General features: G+C 43.8%; 1 long non-coding RNA gene across 1 annotated transcript; it reads left to right on the top strand.

Moving 5' to 3' along the window:
- Nucleotides 1–2,108: 2,108 nt before the first annotated feature.
- LOC121836397 lies at nucleotides 2,109–2,646 on the top strand. The gene is made up of 3 exons (XR_006077914.1): nucleotides 2,109–2,166; nucleotides 2,339–2,533; nucleotides 2,594–2,646. It is a non-coding gene; the product is annotated as an uncharacterized LOC121836397 (long non-coding RNA).
- Nucleotides 2,647–10,415: the final 7,769 nt, after the last annotated feature.

Genomic DNA, 10,415 nt, shown 5'->3' with positions numbered 1-10,415 from the left:
AAGCTTATATGTTTTTAAATACTTTTACACAGATTTTATATGTTTTTTACTTACAGGTACCATTGAGCTTCTTTTAGACAAAAGCACATATCCTGTTTTGGATTGGTGGCTGGAAAAATCGGACAACCTGCTCTGGTGCCACTGGCCCCCCTACAGCACCAAACTGGACATCGTGAACGAGGCGCAACGGGGACCGAACCACAGATTGGATAACTCTTCGAGTCAAAATTATCCATTCGTACTGTAAGCACATAACTGTAATTTAATATGACGCCGATATTCATGCAATTCCTCGTCATTTAGACACCCTAGAGCAGGCTATGGCGAGGCTGGGGGAGGCGGAGGATACATCAAACCTGGAATCGGACGCTCCGTCGCGAGCGCGAAGGAGGATGCAAAGGAGGGTGGAGTCCGACTCTGATGATAGCGAGAGCTACCATCATGGGAAGGGTAGGATATCTTTCTTGGATTTCTTTTACACTTTAATAGAGTATTTTGCTGACCTAGTTATTTTAGCATTATGCAAAAGTAAAATTGCACAAGTAAGACACTGGACAAGAGGTAGAAAAAAGCTTATATGTTTTTAAATACTTTTACACAGATTTTATATGTTTTTTACTTACAGGTACCATTGAGCTTCTTTTAGACAAAAGCACATATCCTGTTCCGGATTGGTGGCTGGAAAAATCGGACAACCTGCTCTGGTGCCACTGGCCCCCCTACAGCACCAAACTGGACATCGTGAACGAGGCGCAACGGGGACCGAACCACAGATTGGATAACTCTTCGAGTCAAAATTATCCATTCGTACTGTAAGCACATAACTGTAATTTAATATGACGTCGATATTCATGCAATTCCTCGTCAATTAGACACCCTAGAGCAGGCTATGGCGAGGCTGGGGGAGGCGGAGGATACATCAAACCCGGAATCGGACGCTCCGTCGCGAGCGCGAAGGAGGATGCAAAGGAGGGTGGAGTCCGACTCTGATGATAGCGAGACCTACCATCATGGGGAGGGTAGGATATCTTTCTTGGATTTCTTTTACACTTTAATAGAGTATTTTGCTGACCTAGTTATTTTAGCATTATGCAAAAGTAAAATTGCACAAGTAAGACACTGGACAAGAGGTAGAAAAAAGCTTATATGTTTTTAAATACTTTTACACAGATTTTATATGTTTTTTACTTACAGGTACCATTGAGCTTCTTTTAGACAAAAGCACATATCCTGTTCCGGATTGGTGGCTGGAAAAATCGGACAACCTGCTCTGGTGCCACTGGCCCCCCTACAGCACCAAACTGGACATCGTGAACGAGGCGCAACGGGGACCGAACCACAGATTGGATAACTCTTCGAGTCAAAATTATCCATTCGTACTGTAAGCACATAACTGTAATTTAATATGACGCCGATATTCATGCAATTCCTCGTCATTTAGACACCCTAGAGCAGGCTATGGCGAGGCTGGGGGAGGCGGAGGATACATCAAACCTGGAATCGGACGCTCCGTCGCGAGCGCGAAGGAGGATGCCAAAGGAGGGTGGAGTCCGACTCTGATGATAGCGAGAGCTACCATCATGGGAAGGGTAGGATATCTTTCTTGGATTTCTTTTACATTTGAATAGAGTATTTTGCTGACCTAGTCATTTTATCGATATGCCAAAGTAAAATCACACAAGTAAGACACTGGACAAGAGGTAGAAAAAAGCTCATATGTTTTTAAATACTTTTACACAGATTTTATATGTTTTTTACTTACAGGTAGCATTGAGTTTCTTTTAGACAAAAGCACATATCCTGTTCCGGATTGGTGGCTGCAAAAATCCCCTGACAACCTGCTCGGCTGCCACTGGCCCCCCTACAGCACCAAACTGGACATCGCGAACGCAATTAGGCGCAACGAGGCTAGAACCCCCGAGTGAAAAACTCTTAGAGTTAAAATTATCCATTCGTACTGTAAGCACATAACTGTAATTTAAGATGACCCCGATATTCATGCAATTCCTCGTCATTTAGATACCCTAGAGCAGGCTATGGCAAGGCTGGGGGAGGCGGAGGATACATCAAACCTGGAATCGGACGCTCCACCGCGAGCGCGAAGGAAGATGCAAAGGAGGGTGGAGTCCGACTCTGATGATAGCGAGACCTACCATCATGGGGAGGGTAGGATATCTTTCTTGGATTTCTTTTACATTTGAATAGAGTATTTGCTGACCTAGTTATTTTATCGATATGCCAAAGTAAAATCGCACAAGTAAGACACTGGACAAGAGGTAGAAAAAAGCTCATATGTTTTTAAATACTTTTACACAGATTTTATGTTTTTTACTTACAGGTACCGTTGAGTTTCTTTTAGACAAAAGCACATATCCTGTTCCGGATTGGTGGCTGCAAAAATCCCCTGACAACCTGCTCGGCTGCCACTGGCCCCCCTACAGCACCAAACTGGACATCGCGAACGCAATTAGGCGCAACGAGGCTAGAACCCCCGAGTGGAAAACTCTTAGAGTTAAAATTATCCATTCGTACTGTAAGCACATAACTGTAATTTAAGATGACCCCGATATTCATGCAATTCCTCGTCATTTAGATACCCTAGAGCAGGCTATGGCAAGGCTGGGGGAGGCGGAGGATACATCAAACCTGGAATCGGACGCTCCGTCGCGAGCGCGAAGGAGGATGCAAAGAAGGGTGGAGTCCGACTCTGATGATAGCGAGACCTACCGTCATGGGGAGGGTAGGATATCTTTCTTGGATTTCTTTTACACTTTAATAGAGTATTTTGCTGACCTAGTTATTTTATCATTATGCAAAAGTAAAATCGCACAAGTAAGACACTGGACAAGAGGTGGAAAAAAGCTTATATGTTTTTAAATACTTTTACACAGATTTTATATGTTTTTTACTTACAGGTACCATTGAGCTTCTTTTAGACAAAAGCACATATCCTGTTCCGGATTGGTGGCTGGAAAAATCGGACAACCTGCTCTGGTGCCACTGGCCCCCCTACAGCACCAAACTGGACATCGTGAACGAGGCGCAACGGGGACCGAACCACAGATTGGATAAATCTTTGAGTCAAAATTATCCATTCGTACTGTAAGCACATAACTGTAATTTAAGATGACCCCGATATTCATGCAATTCCTCGTCATTTAGATACCCTAGAGCAGGCTATGGCGAGGCTGGGGGAGGCGGAGGATACATCAAACCTGGAATCGGACGCTCCGTCGCGAGCGCGAAGGAGGATGCAAAGGAGGGTGGAGTCCGACTCTGATGATAGCGAGAGCTACCATCATGGGAAGGGTAGGATATCTTTCTTGGATTTCTTTTACACTTTAATAGAGTATTTTGCTGACCTAGTTATTTTATCATTATGCAAAAGTAAAATCGCACAAGTAAGACACTGGACAAGAGGTACAAAAAAGCTTATATGTTTTTAAATACTTTTACACAGATTTTATATGTTTTTTACTTACAGGTACCATTGAGCTTCTTTTAGACAAAAGCACATATCCTGTTCCGGATTGGTGGCTGGAAAAATCGGACAACCTGCTCTGGTGCCACTGGCCCCCCTACAGCACCAAACTGGACATCGTGAACGAGGCGCAACGGGGACCGAACCACAGATTGGATAACTCTTCGAGTCAAAATTATCCATTCGTACTGTAAGCACATAACTGTAATTTAATATGACGCCGATATTCATGCAATTCCTCGTCATTTAGACACCCTAGAGCAGGCTATGGCAAGGCTGGGGGAGGCGGAGGATACATCAAACCTGGAATCGGACGCTCCACCGCGAGCGCGAAGGAAGATGCAAAGGAGGGTGGAGTCCGACTCTGATGATAGCGAGAGCTACCATCATGGGAAGGGTAGGATATCTTTCTTGGATTTCTTTTACACTTTAATAGAGTATTTTGCTGACCTAGTTATTTTAGCATTATGCAAAAGTAAAATTGCACAAGTAAGACACTGGACAAGAGGTAGAAAAAAGCTTATATGTTTTTAAATACTTTTACACAGATTTTATATGTTTTTTACTTACAGGTACCATTGAGCTTCTTTTAGACAAAAGCACATATCCTGTTCCGGATTGGTGGCTGGAAAAATCGGACAACCTGCTCTGGTGCCACTGGCCCCCCTACAGCACCAAACTGGACATCGTGAACGAGGCGCAACGGGGACCGAACCACAGATTGGATAACTCTTCGAGTCAAAATTATCCATTCGTACTGTAAGCACATAACTGTAATTTAATATGACGTCGATATTCATGCAATTCCTCGTCAATTAGACACCCTAGAGCAGGCTATGGCGAGGCTGGGGGAGGCGGAGGATACATCAAACCCGGAATCGGACGCTCCGTCGCGAGCGCGAAGGAGGATGCAAAGGAGGGTGGAGTCCGACTCTGATGATAGCGAGACCTACCATCATGGGGAGGGTAGGATATCTTTCTTGGATTTCTTTTACACTTTAATAGAGTATTTTGCTGACCTAGTTATTTTAGCATTATGCAAAAGTAAAATTGCACAAGTAAGACACTGGACAAGAGGTAGAAAAAAGCTTATATGTTTTTAAATACTTTTACACAGATTTTATATGTTTTTTACTTACAGGTACCATTGAGCTTCTTTTAGACAAAAGCACATATCCTGTTCCGGATTGGTGGCTGGAAAAATCGGACAACCTGCTCTGGTGCCACTGGCCCCCCTTCAGCACCAAACTGGACATCGTGAACGAGGCGCAACGGGGACCGAACCACAGATTGGATAACTCTTCGAGTCAAAATTATCCATTCGTAATGTAAGCACATAACTGTAATTTAATATGACGCCGATATTCATGCAATTCCTCGTCATTTAGACACCCTAGAGCAGGCTATGGCAAGGCTGGGGGAGGCGGAGGATACATCAAACCTGGAATCGGACGCTCCACCGCGAGCGCGAAGGAAGATGCAAAGGAGGGTGGAGTCCGACTCTGATGATAGCGAGACCTACCATCATGGGGAGGGTAGGATATCTTTCTTGGATTTCTTTTACACTTTAATAGAGTATTTTGCTGACCTAGTTATTTTAGCATTATGCAAAAGTAAAATTGCACAAGTAAGACACTGGACAAGAGGTAGAAAAAAGCTTATATGTTTTTAAATACTTTTACACAGATTTTATATGTTTTTTACTTACAGGAACCATTGAGCTTCTTTTAGACAAAAGCACATATCCTGTTCCGGATTGGTGGCTGGAAAAATCGGACAACCTGCTCTGGTGCCACTGGCCCCCCTACAGCACCAAACTGGACATCGTGAACGAGGCGCAACGGGGACCGAACCACAGATTGGATAACTCTTCGAGTCAAAATTATCCATTCGTACTGTAAGCACATAACTGTAATTTAATATGACGTCGATATTCATGCAATTCCTCGTCATTTAGACAGCCTAGAGCAGGCTATGGCGAGGCTGGGGGAGGCGGAGGATACATCAAACCTGGAATCGGACGCTCCGTCGCGAGCGCGAAGGAGGATGCAAAGGAGGGTGGAGTCCGACTCTGATGATAGCGAGACCTACCATCATGGGGAGGGTAGGATATCTTTCTTGGATTTCTTTTACACTTTAATAGAGTATTTTGCTGACCTAGTTATTTTAGCATTATGCAAAAGTAAAATTGCACAAGTAAGACACTGGACAAGAGGTAGAAAAAAGCTTATATGTTTTTAAATACTTTTACACAGATTTTATATGTTTTTTTCTTACAGGTACCATTGAGCTTCTTTTAGACAAAAGCACATATCCTGTTCCGGATTGGTGGCTGGAAAAATCGGACAACCTGCTCTGGTGCCACTGGCCCCCCTACAGCACCAAACTGAACATCGTGAACGAGGCGCAACGGGGACCGAACCACAGATTGGATAACTTTTCGAGTCAAAATTATCCATTCGTACTGTAAGCACATAACTGTAATTTAATATGACGCCGATATTCATGCAATTCCTCGTCATTTAGACACCCTAGAGCAGGCTATGGCGAGGCTGGGGGAGGCGGAGGATACATCAAACCTGGAATCGGACGCTCCGTCGCGAGCGCGAAGGAGGATGCAAAGGAGGGTGGAGTCCGACTCTGATGATAGCGAGAGCTACCATCATGGGAAGGGAAGGATATCTTTGTTGGATTTCTTTTACACTTTAATAGAGTATTTTGCTGACCTAGTTATTTTAGCATTATGCAAAAGTAAAATTGCACAAGTAAGACACTGGACAAGAGGTAGAAAAAAGCTTATATGTTTTTAAATACTTTTACACAGATTTTATGTGTTTTTTACTTACAGGTACCATTGAGCTTCTTTTAGACAAAAGCACATATCCTGTTTTGGATTGGTGGCTGGAAAAATCGGACAACCTGCTCTGGTGCCACTGGCCCCCCTACAGCACCAAACTGGACATCGTGAACGAGGCGCAACGGGGACCGAACCACAGATTGGATAACTCTTCGAGTCAAAATTATCCATTCGTACTGTAAGCACATAACTGTAATTTAATATGACGCCGATATTCATGCAATTCCTCGTCATTTAGACACCCTAGAGCAGGCTATGGCGAGGCTGGGGGAGGCGGAGGATACATCAAACCTGGAATCGGACGCTCCGTCGCGAGCGCGAAGGAGGATGCAAAAGAGGGTGGAGTCCGACTCTGATGATAGCGAGAGCTACCATCATGGGAAGGGTAGGATATCTTTCTTGGATTTCTTTTACACTTTAATAGAGTATTTTGCTGACCTAGTTATTTTAGCATTATGCAAAAGTAAAATTGCACAAGTAAGACACTGGACAAGAGGTAGAAAAAAGCTTATATGTTTTTAAATACTTTTACACAGATTTTATATGTTTTTTACTTACAGGTACCATTGAGCTTCTTTTAGACAAAAGCACATATCCTGTTTTGGATTGGTGGCTGGAAAAATCGGACAACCTGCTCTGGTGCCACTGGCCCCCCTACAGCACCAAACTGGACATCGTGAACGAGGCGCAACGGGGACCGAACCACAGATTGGATAACTCTTCGAGTCAAAATTATCCATTCGTACTGTAAGCACATAACTGTAATTTAATATGACGCCGATATTCATGCAATTCCTCGTCATTTAGACACCCTAGAGCAGGCTATGGCGAGGCTGGGGGAGGCGGAGGATACATCAAACCTGGAATCGGACGCTCCGTCGCGAGCGCGAAGGAGGATGCAAAGGAGGCTGGAGTCCGACTCTGATGATAGCGAGAGCTACCATCATGGGAAGGGTAGGATATCTTTCTTGGATTTCTTTTACACTTTAATAGAGTATTTTGCTGACCTAGTTATTTTAGCATTATGCAAAAGTAAAATTGCACAAGTAAGACACTGGACAAGAGGTAGAAAAAAGCTTATATGTTTTTAAATACTTTTACACATATTTTATATGTTTTTTACTTACAGGTACCATTGAGCTTCTTTTAGACAAAAGCACATATCCTGTTCCGGATTGGTGGCTGGAAAAATCGGACAACCTGCTCTGGTGCCACTGGCCCCCCTACAGCACCAAACTGGACATCGTGAACGAGGCGCAACGGGGACCGAACCACAGATTGGATAACTCTTCGAGTCAAAATTATCCATTCGTACTGTAAGCACATAACTGTAATTTAATATGACGCCGATATTCATGCAATTCCTCGTCATTTAGACACCCTAGAGCAGGCTATGGCGAGGCTGGGGGAGGCGGAGGATACATCAAACCTGGAATCGGACGCTCCGTCGCGAGCGCGAAGGAGGATGCCAAAGGAGGGTGGAGTCCGACTCTGATGATAGCGAGAGCTACCATCATGGGAAGGGTAGGATATCTTTCTTGGATTTCTTTTACATTTGAATAGAGTATTTTGCTGACCTAGTCATTTTATCGATATGCCAAAGTAAAATCACACAAGTAAGACACTGGACAAGAGGTAGAAAAAAGCTCATATGTTTTTAAATACTTTTACACAGATTTTATATGTTTTTTACTTACAGGTACCGTTGAGTTTCTTTTAGACAAAAGCACATATCCTGTTCCGGATTGGTGGCTGCAAAAATCCCCTGACAACCTGCTCGGCTGCCACTGGCCCCCCTACAGCACCAAACTGGACATCGCGAACGCAATTAGGCGCAACGAGGCTAGAACCCCCGAGTGAAAAACTCTTAGAGTTAAAATTATCCATTCGTACTGTAAGCACATAACTGTAATTTAAGATGACCCCGATATTCATGCAATTCCTCGTCATTTAGATACCCTAGAGCAGGCTATGGCAAGGCTGGGGGAGGCGGAGGATACATCAAACCTGGAGTCGGACGCTCCACCGCGAGCGCGAAGGAAGATGCAAAGGAGGGTGGAGTCCGACTCTGATGATAGCGAGACCTACCATCATGGGGAGGGTAGGATATCTTTCTTGGATTTCTTTTACATTTGAATAGAGTATTTGCTGACCAAGTTATTTTATCGATATGCCAAAGTAAAATCGCACAAGTAAGACACTGGACAAGAGGTAGAAAAAAGCTCATATGTTTTTAAATACTTTTACACAGATTTTATATGTTTTTTACTTACAGGTACCGTTGAGTTTCTTTTAGACAAAAGCACATATCCTGTTCCGGATTGGTGGCTGCAAAAATCCCCTGACAACCTGCTCGGCTGCCACTGGCCCCCCTACAGCACCAAACTGGACATCGCGAACGCAATTAGGCGCAACGAGGCTAGAACCCCCGAGTGGAAAACTCTTAGAGTTAAAATTATCCATTCGTACTGTAAGCACATAACTGTAATTTAAGATGACCCCGATATTCATGCAATTCCTCGTCATTTAGATACCCTAGAGCAGGCTATGGCAAGGCTGGGGGAGGCGGAGGATACATCAAACCTGGAATCGGACGCTCCGTCGCGAGCGCGAAGGAGGATGCAAAGAAGGGTGGAGTCCGACTCTGATGATAGCGAGACCTACCGTCATGGGGAGGGTAGAATATCTTTCTTGGATCTCTTTTACACTTTAATAGAGTATTTTGCTGACCTAGTTATTTTATCATTATGCAAAAGTAAAATCGCACAAGTAAGACACTGGACAAGAGGTAGAAAAAAGCTTATATGTTTTTAAATACTTTTACACAGATTTTATATGTTTTTTACTTACAGGTACCATTGAGCTTCTTTTAGACAAAAGCACATATCCTGTTCCGGATTGGTGGCTGGAAAAATCGGACAACCTGCTCTGGTGCCACTGGCCCCCCTACAGCACCAAACTGGACATCGTGAACGAGGCGCAACGGGGACCGAACCACAGATTGGATAAATCTTTGAGTCAAAATTATCCATTCGTACTGTAAGCACATAACTGTAATTTAAGATGACCCCGATATTCATGCAATTCCTCGTCATTTAGATACCCTAGAGCAGGCTATGGCGAGGCTGGGGGAGGCGGAGGATACATCAAACCTGGAATCGGACGCTCCGTCGCGAGCGCGAAGGAGGATGCAAAGGAGGGTGGAGTCCGACTCTGATGATAGCGAGAGCTACCATCATGGGAAGGGTAGGATATCTTTCTTGGATTTCTTTTACACTTTAATAGAGTATTTTGCTGACCTAGTTATTTTATCATTATGCAAAAGTAAAATCGCACAAGTAAGACACTGGACAAGAGGTAGAAAAAAGCTTATATGTTTTTAAATACTTTTACACAGATTTTATATGTTTTTTACTTACAGGTACCGTTGAGTTTCTTTTAGACAAAAGCACATATCCTGTTCCGAATTGGTGGCGGCAAAAATCCCCTGACAACTTGCTCGGCTGCCACTGGCCCCCCTACAGCACCAAACTGGACATCGCGAACGCAATTAGGCGCAACGAGGCTAGAACCCCCGAGTGGAAAACTCTTAGAGTTAAAATTATCCATTCGTACTGTAAGCACATAACTGTAATTTAAGATGACCCCGATATTCATGCAATTCCTCGTCATTTAGATACCCTAGAGCAGGCTATGGCAAGGCTGGGGGAGGCGGAGGATACATCAAACCTGGAATCGGACGCTCCACCGCGAGCGCGAAGGAGGATGCAAAGGAGGATGGAGTCCGACTCTGATGATAGCGAGACCTACCATCATGGGGAGGGTAGGATATCTTTCTTGGATTTCTTTTACATTTGAATAGAGTATTTTGCTGACCTAGTTATTTTATCATTATGCAAAAGTAAAATTGCACAAGTAAGACACTGGACAAGAGGTAGAAAAAAGCTTATATGTTTTTAAATACTTTTACACAGATTTTATATGTTTTTTACTTACAGGTACCATTGAGCTTCTTTTAGACAAAAGCACATATCCTGTTTTGGATTGGTGGCTGGAAAAATCGGACAACCTGCTCTG

Source organism: Ixodes scapularis, unplaced genomic scaffold, assembly GCF_016920785.2.
Source record: "Ixodes scapularis isolate PalLabHiFi unplaced genomic scaffold, ASM1692078v2 PGA_scaffold2__306_contigs__length_199485367, whole genome shotgun sequence".
NCBI classification, from domain to species: Eukaryota; Metazoa; Arthropoda; class Arachnida; order Ixodida; family Ixodidae; genus Ixodes; species Ixodes scapularis.
Note: the sequence above shows the minus strand (reverse complement) of the source record. Positions and strands in the feature narration are given on the sequence as shown.